The sequence below is a fragment of the Sinohyriopsis cumingii genome, chromosome 4, assembly GCF_028554795.1.
Source record: "Sinohyriopsis cumingii isolate HCF-2022 chromosome 4, ASM2855479v2, whole genome shotgun sequence".
NCBI classification, from domain to species: Eukaryota; Metazoa; Mollusca; class Bivalvia; order Unionida; family Unionidae; genus Sinohyriopsis; species Sinohyriopsis cumingii.
Window position 1 is genome coordinate 66,795,398 of NC_142964.1, and position 20,125 is coordinate 66,815,522.

At 38.4% G+C, this 20,125-nt stretch overlaps 1 long non-coding RNA gene across 3 annotated transcripts in view; it reads right to left on the reverse strand.

Annotated features, from left to right (window-relative positions):
- Positions 1 to 5,953: 5,953 nt before the first annotated feature.
- LOC149801376 (uncharacterized) overlaps positions 5,954 to 20,125 on the reverse strand; it is a 115,651-nt gene continuing 101,479 nt past the window's right edge. For all 3 annotated transcript variants that reach the window (XR_016420632.1, XR_016420631.1, XR_016420630.1), the window contains 2 exons: positions 8,832 to 8,963; positions 5,954 to 6,758 (listed from right to left, as the gene is read on the reverse strand). This is a non-coding gene — a long non-coding RNA (uncharacterized LOC149801376). The remainder of the gene's footprint in view (positions 6,759 to 8,831; positions 8,964 to 20,125) is intronic.

Genomic DNA, 20,125 nt, shown 5'->3' on the forward strand with positions numbered 1-20,125 from the left:
TTCGTTAGAACATTTCATTACTAGGACTTCTAAAATTTAATTCGTGGATTATTCTTGGATTATTTTTGGATGTGATTCTTAAAACCGTAAGTTCTTTTTTCTTTTCTTCATTTTTACATTGTTTTTCCATGGAAATAAATTATTTGTTAAATTTTTTCAAAGCTTGTTGTTTTCACTCTTTCTTTTGTTACTGTATATTAGAGCCCAAACACGTAACATAAGATTTGTTACTACTGTTATTGTATGCTATATCTTTGTGTCAATGCTCGTTAGCGTATTGTCCGTTTTACGATACAACGGTTAACTTGACATTTATTTCATATTCTCACTGGTTTTTCCTCACCACGTGTATTAATTGAACACCGTCATGTTCCTATGCAAGATTTAGAAGCCTGCCAGCGTACACAGTTTTGTCCTTGTATCAGTTTACCCACGTCGAGAGATAATTGATTTTACCTTTCCTTTGGTTGTTCGGATAAGATTGTTCTGCAGTAGGAATCCCATTGTGAATAAGGGGGATAACGCGTTTCTGAAGACAAGAAAGACGGCGCATGTCCTAACATACGCCTCCTCCTTCTAATTATAAACAAAACCACCTCTTACAATTCCTTCCATCCATGGGTGTCCGCAGGGTGGGGTGAACAGGATAGTCCCTGTAATTTTTCTGAAGTTCAGTGCAGTCCATGTCTTTGTTTTTTAAGTTCCATTGTGCAGTATTGGCCTGATCCCTTTTACTGTACACCCCCTCCCCCAATAATTGATGCGAACGACCATACTTCCATCACTGCAACAACTCCAGAGTACCATCTATCATGGCCAATACCACCGACAAAACAATTACTATTGTTGCCAAAATGTACTTGTTGACTTTTGATGCCAGCACAGCTGCTGCTGTTTCTACAATTGAATTATTACTTTTATTTGGGGAACAATCTGACCTTTACTGAGTACATTTTTTCTTCTTCTTTTTTTAGCACAGCTATTACGTTGACTGCTCCATCAACTTCTATAGCATTCGCACACCCTCCCGTTTGTTTGTACCCCCTACCTATTTTAAAAAAAGAAAACCATCTAGAATGTAAAAATATGTACAAAAACTTAGTAATTTCATTCCCTGATTTATAATTTCTAACTTGAGTCTTGTTCCCAATGAATCCTTAATACTGTCGACTTGCTGGAGTATCAAAGAACAAGTAGGCTTTCGATTAGGCCGATAAATCAGCCCTTCACCCGTGATGATATTGATTTTCGGGTGACTTCTTCCATCAGTATCAACACAGATTTGTGGGGTTGATTTATCGGACTAGCTTTCAATATAAAAAAGCAAACAGACTGCTCACTGTCGTTTCATGTTTCGAAAACGGTCCATTTCAGTAAAAACTGTGTCGTCTGCGTCAAGTATTTGCAATGTTTTAATAGTTCTAACCCATATTCAACAGATAAGATGGAGGAGCTCCTCTATAAATGTGCTCAAAGAGATGCATTTCCAAAATATTCGAAATTATTGTGTGTATCATCGACGGTAAACTACACCACATATTATGCTGAGAACAGAGACGCGCCAATGCAAATATGGCTACTGTGTTACTAAAGAAACTCCTGCTTGATTCTATAAAGACAACGAGGTCACAGTGTTTGGGAGCCAGTCAGGTTAGGACTTGTAAATCAATGAATGAAATGACTAAGTTTTGGGCACTTTTTCTATCCTTGATGCTTGTAAAAAATAAAAACTCGGTAGAGGGTACAAAGAAACAGCCTTTTATAGGACTACCGCCAATGAGCAGACAGTCATAAATTCCATGAAGATGTTAATATAAGTAGAAACATATCTACATTTATTGAGACTGATGATTAACTGAACGTACATTGGTTAGAAAAGTTTGGCAACTTACACGATAAAGCATTAATGCAAATTCTCAGTACGGCTCCCACTGAAATTGTTTTTGTATTCTTCTTTTCCCAATTGTCTATTTTAATTTTTATTTCTTCTCTAATCTTTCTTTAGTGTTTATTTCCTTCTTGAGTATAACGTGGAATTTTCCTTGGAAACAAAGAGCTGGCATCAACAAACGGCGTGGTATATTATTATCGTTGTTATCTATCTCTAAATCTTCTTCCAGGTTTGTACCATGTTATAAAGTATTTATTGCATTGCCCACCATCAGACTAGAATTGTGTGCATAGCCAACAGCGAACCAAAAGTGAATCACTTATCTATCTTACACATAGGGCTAATTTAAACATAGGCCTAATTTAAATGTACTTTGGGTAATATCCAGAATATTTCTAAGGTATGTTACCAATCTTTTTTCTTTCAGTGACGTCATTTGTCCAACAGAGAAATGGTAAATGGCATGATTAAAAGTGAGATCACTAGTACCTTTCCCTTTTTTGTATCTTTAAAAATATCCTGAAAGTAATGTTTTTGTTGTCAACTGTGACCAAATGATAGCAAAGGTTTTGTTTCAAAAGTGATATGAGGCCAAACTCTTTTAAACCCATGCAGTTTTAACGAGGTAACACACAGACGAAATGTCTATACACATGAGTTTATTGATATGTAAAAGCAAGCGAATAAGGACGTGTGTGTGGGGGGGGGCGTGTTATCTTTAACAATCTTGGTCATATCGCTATGATGTCTGAAGTGTGGCAGTTCATGGTGATGTCTAGCACTGGGGCATCATTCCGCAGACATGTAGCATCATGTCCCATCCAGTCACATTATCCTGACACCAGAGCGACCAGTCCTAAGACAAACCTCATAATGATGAGCGCCAAGTGAAGCATTTACAAGCACCATTTAGGCAGTCTTTACAAGTACAATCTTAGAAGTCCCCCCAAAACTAAATTAAATAAATGTGTATCCAAAGATTAACAAACAAATAAAATTCTTCTATAATAGTAACTTACGGTTACTTCCATCCAAATTAAGATGAATATGAGAAGATAAGATATGTATGTATGTATGTATGTATGTATGTATGTATGTATGTATGTATGTATGTATGTACTTACGTGTGTGTGCTTAGCATGTATTAATTAGATTACATTGTCTTTGTCTCTTCATATCAAATGACGAAAATGGAAAGCATTAAACTGAGCCTTTTCGTTCTGCGTCCTTCCGTGTGTTCAGGCTCCATAATTAGTATATGGGATCACTATTGCGCATTTTCAGGAAGCATGTCTGTTTTTTGTGTTTTGTTCTTTTTTGTTTCGTTTTGTTTTGTTTTTGTGACATTATCTGCATAACATCCTATGAACGTTGCGTGATTAAATTCAATCGGAATGGTGGAATTCAAATTCATTTTTAATTTTGGTGGTGGGGGTTGGGGCGAATTACTATGGGGACATGAGCTGAGTCCACTATGGAGAAATTGGGTGTTTGGGTCGAAGTACTTTATAGTTTATGAAAATTTAATGTTATGAATGTAGTATTATGATGTCCAGTTACTTCTATGCGACTTGTCTGCATTACAAAACTGCACATCATCTCTACAACGATAATGCTGCTTCGCGACAGTTCTTTTACCAAAGATGTCACGAGAATATCGTACAATGCAAGAAAACTGAACAACTTAAGTAGTCCGTTGTTAAATGAGCGGAATAGACAGGTATAATTTGCTTTACTTATCTGCCTAACTTCGATGGAAGTAACCCTAGGGCTGAGTTTAGTCAGACTGTATATCCTTCTTCTATTTGCATCGGTTGACTGCCTTCAGATGTTGTACCTATTTTGACTAATAAACATGAAATATAACAACAAATTATATATTAAAAACCTATATCAAATAAATAAAGTTGCCTGGGACTACAAACGTTAATTTACGTGTTTACCACCAGTTTGGGTCACCCCCTATACGATTTCTGAATGCACTGATATGAAATAATAAAGTCAGTGAGTTTTACCGGTGTTCAGCGAAGGCAATTTTGTGATCTTTCTGAAGACCTTAGCTCGTTCCCTCCAGCTCACCTTACGATCTCTCCAACTCGCCCAACGGTCTCTCGTGTTCACTCTACGATCTCTCCAGCTTTTTTCCATTTTTTGAATGATTTTGCATATTATACAGGACTGGCCCTAGGGCAGGGGTCTCAAACTCAAACCACAAAGACGGACGCATGATGGCCTAAGGACCGCACCACCTTTGTTATCTCTCATGACCGCTTGTGACGCCAATCATTTTTGCGGGCCACATGATACGGCTTGGCGGGCCGCGTGTTTGAGACCCCTATATTAGGGCAAGGCGGTTGCCTTGGGATCCGCGACTTCGGGGCCCCGTGCTCCAATTGACAAAGATCTAAACAAACTACTACATTAAATCCACTGGCTGGGCCCCGTTGCCAGCGTGGCGCCTTGACTTTCGCAAAATTTAAGGCCTGGCCTGATAAAACACAGACAGAATTTTTATTGATGACAGAATGACAATTTATGTCCTTTGAAAAATAATTTGTTTTTTTGTTTTAATTTCTTTCACGTAAAAAATATTAAATTCGTCGCACTTGTCACCAGTATATGTTTTAGGATATCATCACAAAATGAAACTCTTTTTTACACATTTATGTTGGAATATATTTTAGCAAATTTAACTCTGTTTGCCTCATGATCTATGTCAGGGGTCTGTTTCGAATGGGATATGTTACCAGTAGCATTATCTCCGGGTAAATTGCTAGGTGATGTTGCTGACTTAGGGCAGAGAAAGGAAGAAGAAAAAAAAACTAATGTACATTTGCCTTCTCTTCGTTTTGGATTACTGTAACCGGTGCATCTTCTCGCAACCAGGTTGTCGTGATAACCAACTTGCACGCACCAATTGCACACTATTTCGATAAGCGTCTATCTGACGTAGATGCTTTACCTATCGTTACTAACCGTGAACAACCGTTAATAACGAAAAAAGTTAAGTAGTTAACGTTTAAGTACAGAGAGTGCGTCAAGTGCAGTTTTGATTTTCCACCGTGATGAAGCAAAATTTTCAATACTGTTTGTTCTTACATATAAGACGAGTCCAACTGCAAACTGCACAGACCCAGATCTGCCGTCGTATAATAGCCCATTTCATGCAGACTTCGGTGAACTTCGTAATTTGCTCGGAATTTTGATCACGTGGCGGGTGATCAGCTGACGTAATAGGTGGTGGGCAAAATATGGCTAACACTTCAGCATCAGCATCAACTTCTGTAACTACTTCAACATCGTTTATCGAGTTGAAAAATGCATATTTAACAGCGATGCTGCCGCAGATATTGACGAAATTTAATATTGGAACCATCCTGTCTTATTTTCTGGAAACCAGGGCGGATTTTAAACCCATACGAGAGAGTAGCTTTGAGCTGTTTACATATGGACATGTACATGTAAGTAAGGAAACGGTGTCGAAGTAAACAAATGTAATCCTGGCAATCAAAGAGCAAGTTGTCCAAATTAGTTCTGTGCATCCGAAACGTCACTATAATAAAATGCGTTTCATATGAGTTTATCAGATTTGTTTTTGAAAGTCTGTGGATAATTTACATATAAATTTCAATCATTGAATTAATTTTATTTCTGAAATATTTCTAAACAACAATGGACGCCATTTTATCATGTACATGTACCCACCAGCGTTTGATTGGCTGGAGTATAAAGTAACTCGGGAGGTTATTCGGATAATTACGGAGCAACTCGGTTAAATTCGGTATGAAATGGGCTATGCACGGGCAGAGCTTGGTTAGTGCAGCTTTTGGTAATTAGTAGAACAAACAACATTGATCCTCATCTGTGGGCGCACTACGACAGATCAGGATTTTTGTTGCTTGCTGTTTTTGCTTGACTGAGAATATGAACGGTTGGTATTAGTGTATTTCTTTAGTGTGTATTGTTTCTCTATTACGCGTCGAGGACACCGTCTTGCTTGAATCAGCTAGCCACGGTCATATCGGCAAGTAAGGTGCTAAATATCGATGCTTCAGTCTGTCGTTTTGTTTTTTTTTTTGTAGGGGTGGGGTCTGATAACGCCATACTGGATACAATCTTTCAACATCTGTGATGTAATACGTCTCAGTTTAGGTAGAGAAAACGATTGGAAGGATTTTATAGACCTTGTCTTCCAGCCGAAAATGCATTCATCGATTGAGTGAATGTGTTTACATTTTATATCTGATTAACGGGTTAAAAGTTACAACAACAGCTCTAGTTACTTATCTAGCTGTGAAATGCTATCAAGTACTTGTACTTTGTGATGAATTGGCAAGTTGCCAAGAATACAAATATCAGTATAAAGTATACAAGAGAAAGGAACACAACGGAAATAGATCTACTAATAAAATCAAGTGAAAAATATTTACACAATAATTTTATGACATTTTCAACAACACAAAATAGAACCGGGGTAGGGGTACCATTTCCTACCAATAACCATCCAATATTGAGAATTACGTTGTCCTACATCGAACGCCTTTGTCTTATGAGTACTATGTGCTACTCGTGGAATAATTCAATGAAGAAGAAAAAATATTTGGCATTTCTAGATAAACGACCATGCGTCTATCAAATTCGATCAGAGTCCTACGTAATCTCGTCAAAAAGGAGCAGAGAAGTCAATAGGTAGGTGGTAGTTCACGTGACTAAATCAGACATGCAAATAATGAACTTCCGCAGAAACCACAGAGGAGAAGATTTAATTGTATCCATGTTTAGTCTATGCAAACAAGATTATATGCGTTGTTTCTGTGTTATGTCAGCATGCGGCTCCCTCTATGACCAAAAATGTTGAAAAAGATGCCTGAAAATGAAAATTAAAAAAATTCTATTAAAATATTGAATTAATGTGATGTGTGTGTGTATTCTCGACCATTCTCCAGTGGAATTTGCAATAACGCCAAGATGATTTGCTTATACATCTTTTCTCTTGTTTGTCTGTCTGTCTGCCTGTCTTCTTTCTTTTTCTTCATCCGCTTTTTATGGCAGATCATAACTTTCTTGCTTCGTGTAAAAATCATAAACAAACTATTTTTTTAAACCTTATACAAGAAGTAACATAGCACTCAAGTATACAAGCAGAGAGGGCAGATAATGAAAAGTACTTGGATATGGAAAGATTTCGCAACTGAGAGAAATTGAACATTAGGATGCAAATAATAGACCTGCACTTATAAAATTCACCTCTTGTGACAAGCTTCAAATATTCTTTAACGTGCCGTGGATGATAATCTTGAAACTTTGATGAATGTGTATTTATGACTGATTTCCAGATTGCACTGGCGAGACTAATTGATTATTGTTACACTGCTCACGCAGAAAATAAAATTTCTTGAGGGAAAAGTAATTTGACTTGGATATTTTTGACAACTTACTACACTGTAATATCCCTCGAATGAATCAAAATGAACATCAAAAGCTAATTCTTAACTGAGTAAGAAGATAACTAGATCTATAAGGCCGACAATACTTTCATTGTAAGATAAGATCAAATAAAAAGAAGAATAGTTAGATTTTCGTGTTGTTATTTTAATAATTCAAGACTTCTGCAGTTTCTAAATCAAAATAATGAATTCTCAGTCAATTGTGCCGAAGGCCATCAAATATTGCAGTTATCACCAACGAGCCTGATACTGAACTAGGCATTTGACTTGCTGACTTATAATCTGTGATAAGACTATAAAAGTCTCACTTGTGATGTTAATCCCGTGACATCATACGCGATAATTCATGATAGATTTATTATGGCCATTTATTAAACAACTCAAGGCTCTCATTCAATCACAAAAAATCTTCTTCTTAAAAGATGCTTTTTTTAATGCTTCCAGGAGATTGTTCTGAATAAACGATTTAATAATTTTGTATAAAGCATGGTCAGGCTTCTCAAAGAAATATTGAGGCAGATGTCAATCCTCCCGTGCAAGGATTTGTTAACCCAATAGGTTACAACCCCACCCACCTCGCCCTACCCTTTCTGCAGCCGTATCTCATTTTCATCAACTTTTTAACCTAATTTTCACGGCAAACACATTAATCAAACGCATAGAAATTAGAAAGACAAAAAGGAGAAAGCAGATATTGAAATTATTTTGTAAATAAAAGTAATGTGTATGTATATATATATATATATATATATATATATATATATATATATATATATATATATATATATATATATATATATATATATATATATATATATATATATATAAATCTCTTACCAGAAGCTAATTTAAGTCTTATACCACAAGCTACTTTCAAATCTCTTACCACAAGCTACTCTCAAGTTTCTTACCACAGGCTACCGTAAGGTCTCTTTCCAGAAGCTAACTTCCGGTCCCTTGCCACAAGGTACTTTCCAGTCTTACCAGAAGCTAATTTTAGTCGCTTACCACAGGCTATCTTCAAGTCCCTTACAACAAGCTACTTTCCAACATCTTTTCCCGAAACTGACGAGGAAAGCATCAGTCCTCATACTAACAGAGTTGTCTATACCGGTATAAGACAAATCCTTCTATATCAGCAAAACATGAATCAGGCGGAACTTGTAAGGGACATATATATATATATATATATATATATATATATATATATATATATATATATATATATATATATATATATATATATATATATATCAAAATGGTTTCGAAATTCCAGTTACTCCCGGCTCTAACATGGTTTTTATTTTGAGATACAGTGAGTAGCAGTTATGTTAAAACATTTCTATTATATTTTATTTTGCAAGTGCTACATATATTTATACATGTAGAAAATACAGATGAATATATTAAATGATTATTAAAAAAATGTATATTATTTCCAGTCAAAATATATTGCACTCCAGTCAGATAGGTCAAGAAAATTGAATACAGACCCGGCCTTGGGCAAGGCGTACTAGGCAACCGCCTTGGGCCCCACGCTTTCAGGAAATCAACTCCGCATCGCAATTTGTTTTGCTCTGGGGCCCCGCATGCTGCCTTGGGCCCTGCACATCATAGGGCCGGTCCTGGAAAGATAATGTGGGGACAGTAGAAACCGTTACGATTGTTCTGTTATATTATGTATACACAATGTTTGTAAATACGACTTGAAAACATATAGGTATTTTATGCTTATATGACATTCTAAAGGAAGACATAAAGAATTAATATTTGATTAGCATACAATTAACAATCTTGTTTGTTTACACAACCGAATAAGATACACGAGACATTAAAAATACTGTTGTAATAGTGTTAGTTCTAAGTATGCTTAGGAACCAATGGTGAGATAACGTATAATTCGATTCCCCTGCCATTCTGCAAAAGAAGCAATAAAATTTGTCAATACCCCTTCTCAAGCGCCCCCGCCCCCTCAAACAAAAGAATTTTTTTAAAGCAAATATATTGTTGTAACCGTGTCTTACAAGTGATGTAAAAGTACCCAAGAAGGGCATGTTAAAACAGTAGTTTCTTGCTTGTGTCATGAATTATCATAACTTATAATTTTCAGTACCAGATGCTGCTATTTTTACCAGTCTAAATACTTGTTACAAAGGCTTTTGTATTTGTCATTTGGAATTGAATTTGAGCTACATAATATCTGGCAAATCTTGACTAACACACAGAACGCAAAGATTAAGTAAGATTAAGTCATCGTGCTCGAAAGCTTTGAATTGTCAATCGATAGCGGAAATGTGCATTACAAAATAGCATTCGTGATTAAAAACACAACCTAATAATATTGAGTGCTATGATATATGATGACTGAACAGATTTTGTTAAAGGAAGATAAAGGAAGATGTATCGTTTAAACTACTGTGATTGTTGATCATGTAATGCTTTTCAAACATCAGATATTACATTATTGATTGATTCTTTTTTTTAATAAAAAAATTGCTTTTGATATAATTTAATGGAAAGGGCATAACACTGAAATATTCAACAACTTTCCAGCACTGTAAACGCAGGACCAAAACCGGTATCTCGTGTATGCTTCTGTGATGAGAAAACCATACAGTCGTGTCATTTTTTTTTTTACGACTATAGGTGCTTGAAGTGTAAGAACCGTTCCGCACCTTTTGAACAAGTAATCACGTTCGTTACTGAGGGCTTCTTAACCAGTGTAATAAAAGCTGAGAGTACATTTCAAGAAATATTTCTCCGTCTAATTTCAGTTATTGATAAAATTAACTTTGACAAAATAATTCTGCTTAATATTTTATTTTAATTGTCAGCCAAAATTGGCCTCCTTAACCCGTTTATCTTCCGTCTAACTTTTATATATAATGTAGTAGGTACCATGAGTCCACAGGGCTGTATATTCTGCTGATTTAGATGGCGTGAAAATTCTGGGCAATCTCCAGGTCGAGAGACTGCGAAGGTTTAAACAACATCTCTCTCTCTCTCTCTCTCTCTCTCTCTCTCTCTCTCTCCACCCCTATTTTACGCCAGCCTCATTGATAACGAACGTTCTTAAAATAATTTGGTTCGATTTCTTCCAGCGAATTAAACAGTTGATGTAAGTGTTGAAATTACACTTTAATATATTAACAATGTCCATTATGAAACTGCAACATGTCAAACAGAGAAATGAAAATACACATTTGTGGAATCATTGCAATTTTACTGTTCGTATATTTCCGCCCGATGCTAACCTTCAGGTTGTTATTCAAGAAACAGAGGTATTTTGCAGGATTAAGTTTTCTATTGGACTAGGCACAGTCACAGATGCATAGTCTCTTTTCAAGATGCAGGGATATTTTGTAGGATTAAGTTTTCTATTGGACTAGGCACAGTCACAGATGCATAGTCTCTTTTCAAGATGCAGGGATATTTTGTAGGATTAAGTTTTCTATTGGACTAGGCACAGTCACAGATGCATAGTCTCTTTCCAAGATGCAGGGATATTTTGCAGGATTAAGTTTTCTATTGGACTAGGCACAGTCACAGATGCATAGTCTGTTTTCAAGATACGTAGATATTTTGTAGGATTAAGTTTTCTATTGGACTAGACACAGTCACAGATGCATGGTCTCTTTTCAAGATGCAGGGATATTTTGTAGGATTAAGTTTTCTGTTAGATTAGGTACAGTCATAGATGCATAATCTAACTGATCATCCAATTTCACGATAATCCTGTTTATTAAATGTCGATAACCTCCAATCTTACCCTGCTTGATTATTTGTTTTTAATCCGATAAATTCAAAATGGCTGATCTGTGGTCAAGTTCATAAAACGTTAATATAACGCCATTAAAATTTAAAGAAGTCGTTTGATATTATCACCAACCCAACCTGAAATAGCAAACATGGTTTGTTATTCCTTGGGCTCGGATTCACGAAATTTGTTAATGTAACTTCGTCGCCGGTGGGTTACCTTTGGACACATGCGTACCAAATTCGATTATTTACTTTAAAAAAAGAAACAAACAAACAAACAAACAAAAATCATTGCTAGGGGGGAAAGGTATTACTGCATTATCCTATTATCCTAGAGTCCATTTTATAATGGGAGTAATAAAACACACAAAACTCTTTATAACTACTACACTTACTGCGCTTAGATAAATCACGGCGATGTTGTCGGTGATAAATTGCTTTTTTAATAAAGGATGGAGCTGATATTCACTGGAGTTCGAGAGACGAATTTCATCTCTCGAAAACCATCAAACATGATAGGTAACTCCTATTCTAATTTTCATATGCTGACCCAAGAACAGAAAGGCTTCTAGTGATAACCAGTGTTTAAGTGCTAAATAAAGGGAGGGAACGCATGCTACTCAGATGGGGGGAGGGGACAATGGCTAACGCAAAAAAGTAACGGAACGCTCAAAAAAGCAAAAGAACGCCGTTACCACTGCACTACACCCCTCAGACCCCTGGTGACAACATATTGTATCGTGATGTACGCACGGTGCATTTCTGACCTAGACATGAATCATACCCAAAAATGAGGTCAAGTAGCGGTTTTTACCTCTTATTGATGTTTCTTGTCATAGAGGGGTGGGGGAGGGGTTGAGAACGTCGATGCTATGTAACTGAGTATGTATCAACATCTGACATAAAGCAATCAAACATGTGCTGATATCCAGTGACCGCCGACCAGTACAATACGACGGCTGGTATGGATATAACATGATGTAATTTGCATAGATCGTCAGGCGTTTACCGTATGTACTCACTTATAAGACTAGTCCAACTGCAAACTGCAGTTTTGGTAGGAGTAACCAGTAGAACATTATGCTACGGCAGATCAGGATCTTTGTTGTTTTCCAGTTTGACTCGACATGTAGGCGATAATCAGTGTTCGTCACGTCTGCCACTACTCATGATAATACAAATTCAAATCGCCATAACTTAGGCAATTTTCAGCCACTTACAATGTATGCAAACGCACACATAAACAAACGTAATATTGTTGGACATTTAAAGTTTCAATGTAAAATACGTTGCTTTTTGTTATTGCTCTTGTTGTGGGGTTTAATGCCATATTTAAGTACAAGATAGGCTGGCAATAGATGTAGAAAAACCCTGGGAAGAAACACCGAGCCACGAGAAGCTACCGGCAAGCTTTCTCACATATCCACATTGGCCGAGACTCAGACTCGAACCCCCACAGACAGAAATGAGATAGCAGTGATCCAGAACGGTGAGCGCTTTGGACAACTCGGACACTCTGGGCCCATGTTTTTTTTTTTTTGTTTTTTTTTTTTTTGGTTGTTGTTGTTGTTGTTGTTTTTGGACGCGTAATGCTACGGAGGAGGACGTGTTTATCTCGCTCTGGCGATAGGACAAATCTATTAGTATAACAAAGGGAGAAGAAAAAACAGTGTAACTAATATCTTACGAAGGTGAATGTACTCTATGTAAGTCAGTTTAACAGTTTTCTGTTTTAAATACAAAATTACAGCAATTAGACTACAAAACTCATGTCCCTAAATACACCCCTAGAAATAATGTCTAAAAAGGAGGGTATTTCTCTGGAATTGTACTCTCTCCTTTGCACTTATATGGGGTATTTATTATACTGACAGATTATAAGCATTACCTTTTGCGTGTGTGTGTGTGTGTGTGCGTGCGTGTGTGTGTGCGCGTGTGTGAATTTGATTTTAACATAGCTTTAAGCTTTAACAAATTTCAGTCATATCGCTACGATGTCTGCAGTGTGGCAGTTTATAGTTATGTCTAGCACTGGGGCATTATGCCGCAGACATGTAGCATGATGTCCCACACAGTCACATTTCCTGACACTAGGATGACCATTCCTAACACTAACCCCATTAATGCTGAGCACCTAGCGGTGCAGATGTTAGTACCATTTTTATAAGTTTTTGATATAACTCGACCAGGGTTCGAACCCGAGACCTCCCGCACCCGATGCGAACGCTCTATCCACTAGGCCACCGGAGCGGTCATTACGTGTTGGGAAAAGTAAATCTGAGGATCCAGCTGAAATTAGGCTCCAGTGGAAAACCTAACATATGCAAAATAATTTCCTTTATTATCTTGCGTTTCTGCCACAGTCAACGGTTCCATCATTAGCGTATTCAATGAGGCATACATTTCATTTGTGTTGGGAAGAGGAGGAAGTATTGCATTTCAAAAAGTTCAGGAATTTTGCTTGAGGTGATCATTTTTATGGGGGCGGGGTACAAGGTTAAGCAGATGTTAACATTTTTTATAATGATGAGGCAAAAACGCACCCACCCCACGCTAATAAGTGGCACTTCGACAGCACAGGTTTTGAAGAAGATCAATAGCGCTACAAATACAATATTAACAAAAACAAAATTGGCGATATTTACAGACGATAAGAAAGACTAATGAAACTGATAGTTTCCTGTCTTATCGCACTGACTGACACGTCCACGGTGAATTAAAATAAAACGTTCCTTTCACACCTGCTACAAAAATGCATACCGGCACGAGAAATCGTGATTATCTCCGATTGTCACCATAAGCATACACATAACAAAATATGCAAATATGTGAAGCAGTAATAGTAAGAGCACAAACTCGTTAGTAATTACAATGTGGCAGTTGTTATAAGATCCCTGCAAGATGTGATGGTGAAGAGGGGAGCAGATGTGGCATTTGACCACCACTTAGTCGTCGCAAGGCTGAAACTTAGGCTGAAGAAGAACTGGATGGGCACAAAAGAGAAGAAAACAAAGAATAACATCAGCCTGTTGAACGATGCAAAAACTGAAGAAGACTACAGACTGACGCTTACTAAGTACCACGTGCTACAAGAGCTTCTTGAAGATGACAAAGACAATGTGAGCAACAGATGGCAGAATGTTAAGGAGGCAGTAAAATTAGCATGTCAAGAAGTACTAGGCCCCATGAAGCACCAGCTGAAAGAATGGATTTCAGACGAAACATTGCTTGAACTCCAGGAACAGAAACAGAAGAAAGTAGCAGTAAATAGCAGTAGGAGAAGAACTACAAAAGTAAGGTACAAAATGAGTACACTGACGCAAAAAGAGAATTGAAAAGAAGCATCAAGACAGACAAGAGAAACTACGTGGAATGACTGGCAGCAGAGGCAGAAGAAGCGGCTGGAAGTGGAAACATAAAGAAGCTGTAAAACATCGCCAAGAAGTTGTCCGGCAAGTACAGAAGAACAGAGAGACCCGTAAAGGACAAGCAGGGAAAGACCATTTCAGTGGAAATGATATATCTCCTCTTTGAGAAGATCTGAGAGGAAGAAGAAATATCGACTGACTGGAAGGAGGGATACCTCATCAAGATCCCAAAGAAAGACGACCTCAGCAATTGTTCCAATTACAGAGGATTCACACTCCCATCAGTACCAGGGAAAGTCTTCAACTGGGTCCTCTTGAAGAGGATGAAGGAGGACGTCGACCCACAGTTATGAGATGAGAAAGCGGGCGTCCGGCAGAACAGATCGTATAAGGACCAAATAGCTACTCTTTGCATCATAGTCGAGCAATCGTTGGAGTGGAATTCTTCGCTCTACATCGACTTTGTCGATTATGAGAAGGCATTCGACAGCGTGGACCCACAGACACTCTGAAAACTTCTTCGCCACTACGGCATCCCAAACTAGCTGGTCAACCTGGTCAAGAACGCTAATAACGGAATGTCATTCATGCAGGACAGCACACAGACAGCTTCCTAGTGCGGACTGGCGTAAGGCAAGGCTGCTTGCTGTTGACGTTTCTCTTCCCTCTCGTCATGAACCGAATTATGAAGACGCCCACCATTGGGCGGAGAAATGGAATCCAGTGGACATTGTGGAGTCAACGTGAGGACATGGACATTGCGCATGACTTAGTGCTCTTGTCCCACAGACAGCAGCAAATGCAGGACAAGACCGACGTACTAGCAGGCTAGCGGCAGCCACATCGGCACAGGTTAGCCTCAACAGCCACAAAAACAAGACCAAGATCCTCAAGATCAATTATGTCAATAACAACCCAGTCATGGAAGTCCCCTGGAAGAGGTGGAGTCCTTCACGTACCTGGGCAGCATTATCAACCATCACGGTGACAGAGATGCACACATGAAGGCAATGATCTGAAAGGCGAGAGCAGCTTTCGTACAGCTCAGGAACATCTGGAGCTCCAAAGAAATTTCCTTGACTATCAAGATCAGACTGTTCAACTCCAACGTGAAATCAGTCCTACTGTATGGAGCAGAGACCTGGAGAAAAACCAAGTCGACCGTAAACAGAGTTCAGACCTTCATCAACAACTGCCTAAGAAGAATTCTCCAGATCTGCTGGCCAGACACCATCAGCAACGCCAACCTGTTGCAGAGAACCTCCCAGCTTCCGGTAGAGGACGATATCAAGAAGAGAAGATGGGTTGGACGTAACACACCCTAAATAAGCCGTCAACCAACATTACCAGATAGGCATTCAGGTGAAACCCTCAAGGCACGCGGAGAAGAGGCCTACCAAGAAACACCTGGCGACGTGACCTTGAGGCGGACATCGCTAAGCTGGGTCACACCTGGCGTCAGCTCGAGGGGATGGCACAGGACTGAAGTCTCTGGCGATCTTTTGTGGGCGGCCTATACCCCAGCAAGGGTGACGGGCAAAACATAACTGAGATGTTATAAACGAAATGGAATATTCAAGTCTTTATAATCGACATGCCATATACAAATATCAACATACTCGCTTTAAGTCCAGTTCAACTGCAAATTGCATATATCCAGATCTGCCGTCGCAAAAGGCGCCGGCAGATCTGAGTCTATGCACTTCGCTTGAACTGATGAATAGAACACAAATACACTATGTGACGGCAGATCAGGGTCTGTATGGTTATAAACGAGTACATAAGGTACCAAAAAGTACATAAATAATAAACATATGATAGATAGTGACATAAATAATAAACATGTGATAGATAGTGACCCCCTTTGAGGGAGACATATGTATAGATGTCAATAAAATCTAAATGTTTTTATGTTCTAGAGACGTGCAAGACAAAGGAAAGGAAGTATAAAAAGCGATAATTATAGCGCTTAAGGAAATCTAGCATTCTCTCTCTCTTTCTCCTATTCTATATTGCAGGATTAACATTAATCTTTAGAGATAAAGCCAATTTGTCATATTCATCTTAAACATCTGACTCATAATATATCGTGGAAATTGCTTATCTTTGAATTAGTTATCAGTGTCAGCAAGTAATCCGAAATCCGAATATTCAAGGTCGGGTGTAAATTTTTGTTCTTTCTTTCTTTTCTTGGCAATGTATTGGTGGTATTTAAAAAGAAGTATGATAGATACTCTGAGAGACATATAGTTTTAAAACATAATACAGTCTATCGTGTTTCCTTTGCAACTCCTGTATAATAAATACTGTTGTAAATATGTAGTTAATAATTTAGGTATCATCATTATCCATTTGTTGTATGGCCTTTAATAGCTAACGCACTCACGTACGAAAGAAGAATATCATGTAAATAGGGAAAACCAGAACAGTTTTCTTACATCATTTTTTTTTAACATTTGTGCGTGTCCATCCTAAATCAATGTATACTTTCGGTTACTCCTTAGTTGATATAACTTACAAGACTGTCAACTATTTACAGATCCTAGTTCTCCCACTAGAACTGTTGTTTACAACGAATGAACAGCCACAAGAGTAGTGAAGGGGGATATTATAGCGTCAATGGGACTTATCATTAAAAATACCCTTGGGAACATATAGCGTCAAGGGAAATTTAACATGGAGAAAATCGTGGGAACATATAGCGTCAAGGGAAATTAACATGGAGAAAAATCGTGGGAACATATAGCGTCAAGGGGATTTGAACATGGGAATAGGGGACTGTATAGCGTCAAAGGAATTTAAACAGGGTGGGACTGTATAGCGTCAAGGAAAATGGAACATGGGATTTTTTTTTAAAAAAAATTTAAAAAAAATAAGAAAGGGGTAGGCAATTCAAAGGCTATCTCTTTTCGAGAAATATGGCTGGCCCTGAAAAGGGCCTTTGGGTTTATGTTAATGTATTCATTAACATAAAGGGCACCGTATTGGTCTTCTTCTTGTCCTTAGGCTGCGTCTCACTGTTGGCCCGTAAACCAGCACTCTTTTCAGGCATCCTTGTCTTTCAACGTAGATCCTACGTATCCACAGGCTGGTGTTTGTCCTGTGGACAACGGTCCACTTGGATCGGACATACATAAGCAAGTCTGTCCGAAACATCATGGAAGACACAAGGGTGGATGACTCAACTGTGATCCACATCTTGAAGCGACGAGAACAGGTGAATCAATGCACTGAACTGCGCTTATTTATAGGTACAGGTAGGATTGAAACGGATTGAGTTCATTCACCAATCCGAACACGCGTTACAAAATTCAGTCAGCCCGCATCCAATCCGAAGAGAGCAGTCTGTGACGTCACGTAGTCTATATAGATTCGCTAGCGCTTGTGTGCAGTCAATCTATGCGACAGTGATTCAACATGACGGAAACTCAGAAAACGATCCAATGGGGTGCACCAGCAGGGGAGACCGCCCAAGGGAACCCGGACTTACTTTCAGAAGAGGTGAATTGGGATTTTGTGGATTTTCTCTCCTCGCAAGAATTTGTTCCGGAACCTTCGTTACCTTCTTCATTACCGCAAGTGGAGAATTTTAGACAGAGACAGAAAGAAGAATTGGAGAAATTTATACAACGACAAAAGGAAGCGGAACAGGCTTTTCTCCTACAGCAACAGCAACAAGAAGAAGAGGTAAGAAAAAAACAACAGCAACAACAGCAAGAAGAAGTAGCAGCAAAGAAACAAGAGGGTGAAAATCAAACGGTCACGGTACTGTTGGACATTTTAGCGGAGTTAAGAAGTCTGAAACAAATGTATCAGACTTCTTTATCACGACCGAAGAGAATACGACCTTCCCGAGCTAAACACGTCAACCCTGTGACTAAGCCTACCGTACCGCCCTTAGTGATTTCAACCCAATCATCATCAACATTACGCAGTTCAGAAGTAGGCCTTGGCCGTGGCAAAGGCATAAGGCAGTTAAAGTTGATTGCTTAAACTCACCCCTACACCATAAAGAGAAAAAAAGGCCCTTTTCAGGGCCACCCATATTTCTCGAAAAGAAATACAATTTCAATTTGCCAATAACTCAAAAAAAAAAAAAAAAAAAAAAAAAAACCCCACCCATTTTACCTTTATAGTACGTGTCTGTGTATGAGTGCGTGAGTGAACGTTCTTATTTTAAAATCAAAACTAAAAGACTCTTACCTTATATCATTCATTTATTCTTTTATCCATTTTTTTACAATCCAATTCACAATTCACAACACAACACTTTAATAAAAAAGTTCATTGACTTCTTCTTTCTCCTTGTTTAGTCTCTCTGTTTTTTGAATTTCTTCACCGTCTTTTCCTCATTTTCTTCCCTTCTTCTTTTCTTCTTCTCCTGTTTCTTTGCCTCTTGTAAATAGAATTGTCTTTTTTCTTCCTCTTCTTCTGAAGAATTCCTCTCTTCATCCGAAGAATCCCTCTCTTCTTCTGAAGAATCCCTCTTTTCTTCTGACTCCTCTTGTTTCTTTTTTGGGCAATCTGGAGACCAATGTCCTTTTTCTTTACAATAATAACAGGTATCTTGACTTTTGTCTTTTTTAGTCCCTGTTTTTGTTCTTTTTTGACGGTCTGGACACTCTGAAGACCAATGCCCTTTCTTCTGACAGATATAGCAAGTATCTTGACTTTTATCTCTAAAGGAAGGAGAGTAGTCCGTAGGCTGGTCTGAAGAGAATTTTCTAATGACCCCTCGCAAAGCTCTGACGAAACGTTCCATCTGGTTAGTCTCTTCCATCGTTGTGCTCGGCTTGAGAGTGAAATGAATAGTGAAAGGACAAGACACACACCCTTTTATATACGCTGGTATGCTATGACTATAAAGTAGTTCATGGTGTTTGAACTTGAGTCATTTGACTTTTTGCTTTCAAGATGAAACGATCTAATTCATTCGAGAAGAAAGAAGAAGAAAGAAGTAAGAGGCAGAAACGTGATCTATCGCCTCGTACCAGGGCTGAAATCTTGGCACAAATTCATGCCAGTGATTTTGAAGAGGACATGAGTGAACCAGAATCAGAACCCTCTAAACCAATTTCACCACCCTTAGTTAACCCTGAAAAGTACTATTCCATTCGAGAGACGGAAAAGCGCTCCTCTAGAAAATTTAGAACTACGGCTTACAAATACACGGTGAAGTTTAAAGATTTCAAGGCTGAAGTGCCGTTAGAGAAAGCAGAAGTGTTTATCACTGGGGTGTGGGATTCTTTGCTCACTGCACTCAAGCAACAATGTCAACCCAAAGAAGACGATCGCTTGAGACTTTCCATACAACACGACGGTTTGAAATCCCCTGTTTGGATCGAGTTTAGCACCCCTGCAGAATTGACCGCTTCCAAAGTCATGGACAAGATTCAACACGTGCAACAATCTAATGACCAGTTTGACATCACCGATGGAAAAGCCACATTGGACATGACCCACGTCTCTCCTCCTCAAGGGACCGGACGCAAAAAGATGTTATTGGTGAACGACCTTCGCAGCATTAAGCGTAGCCTTGTCCAAATTCACAACCCTCATGACCAGATGTGTTTAGCCCGTGCCATCGTGGTGGGACGAACCTATGCCAACAAGAACGACACGGTAGAATGGAAAAGAACCTGGAAAACTATTCAACAATC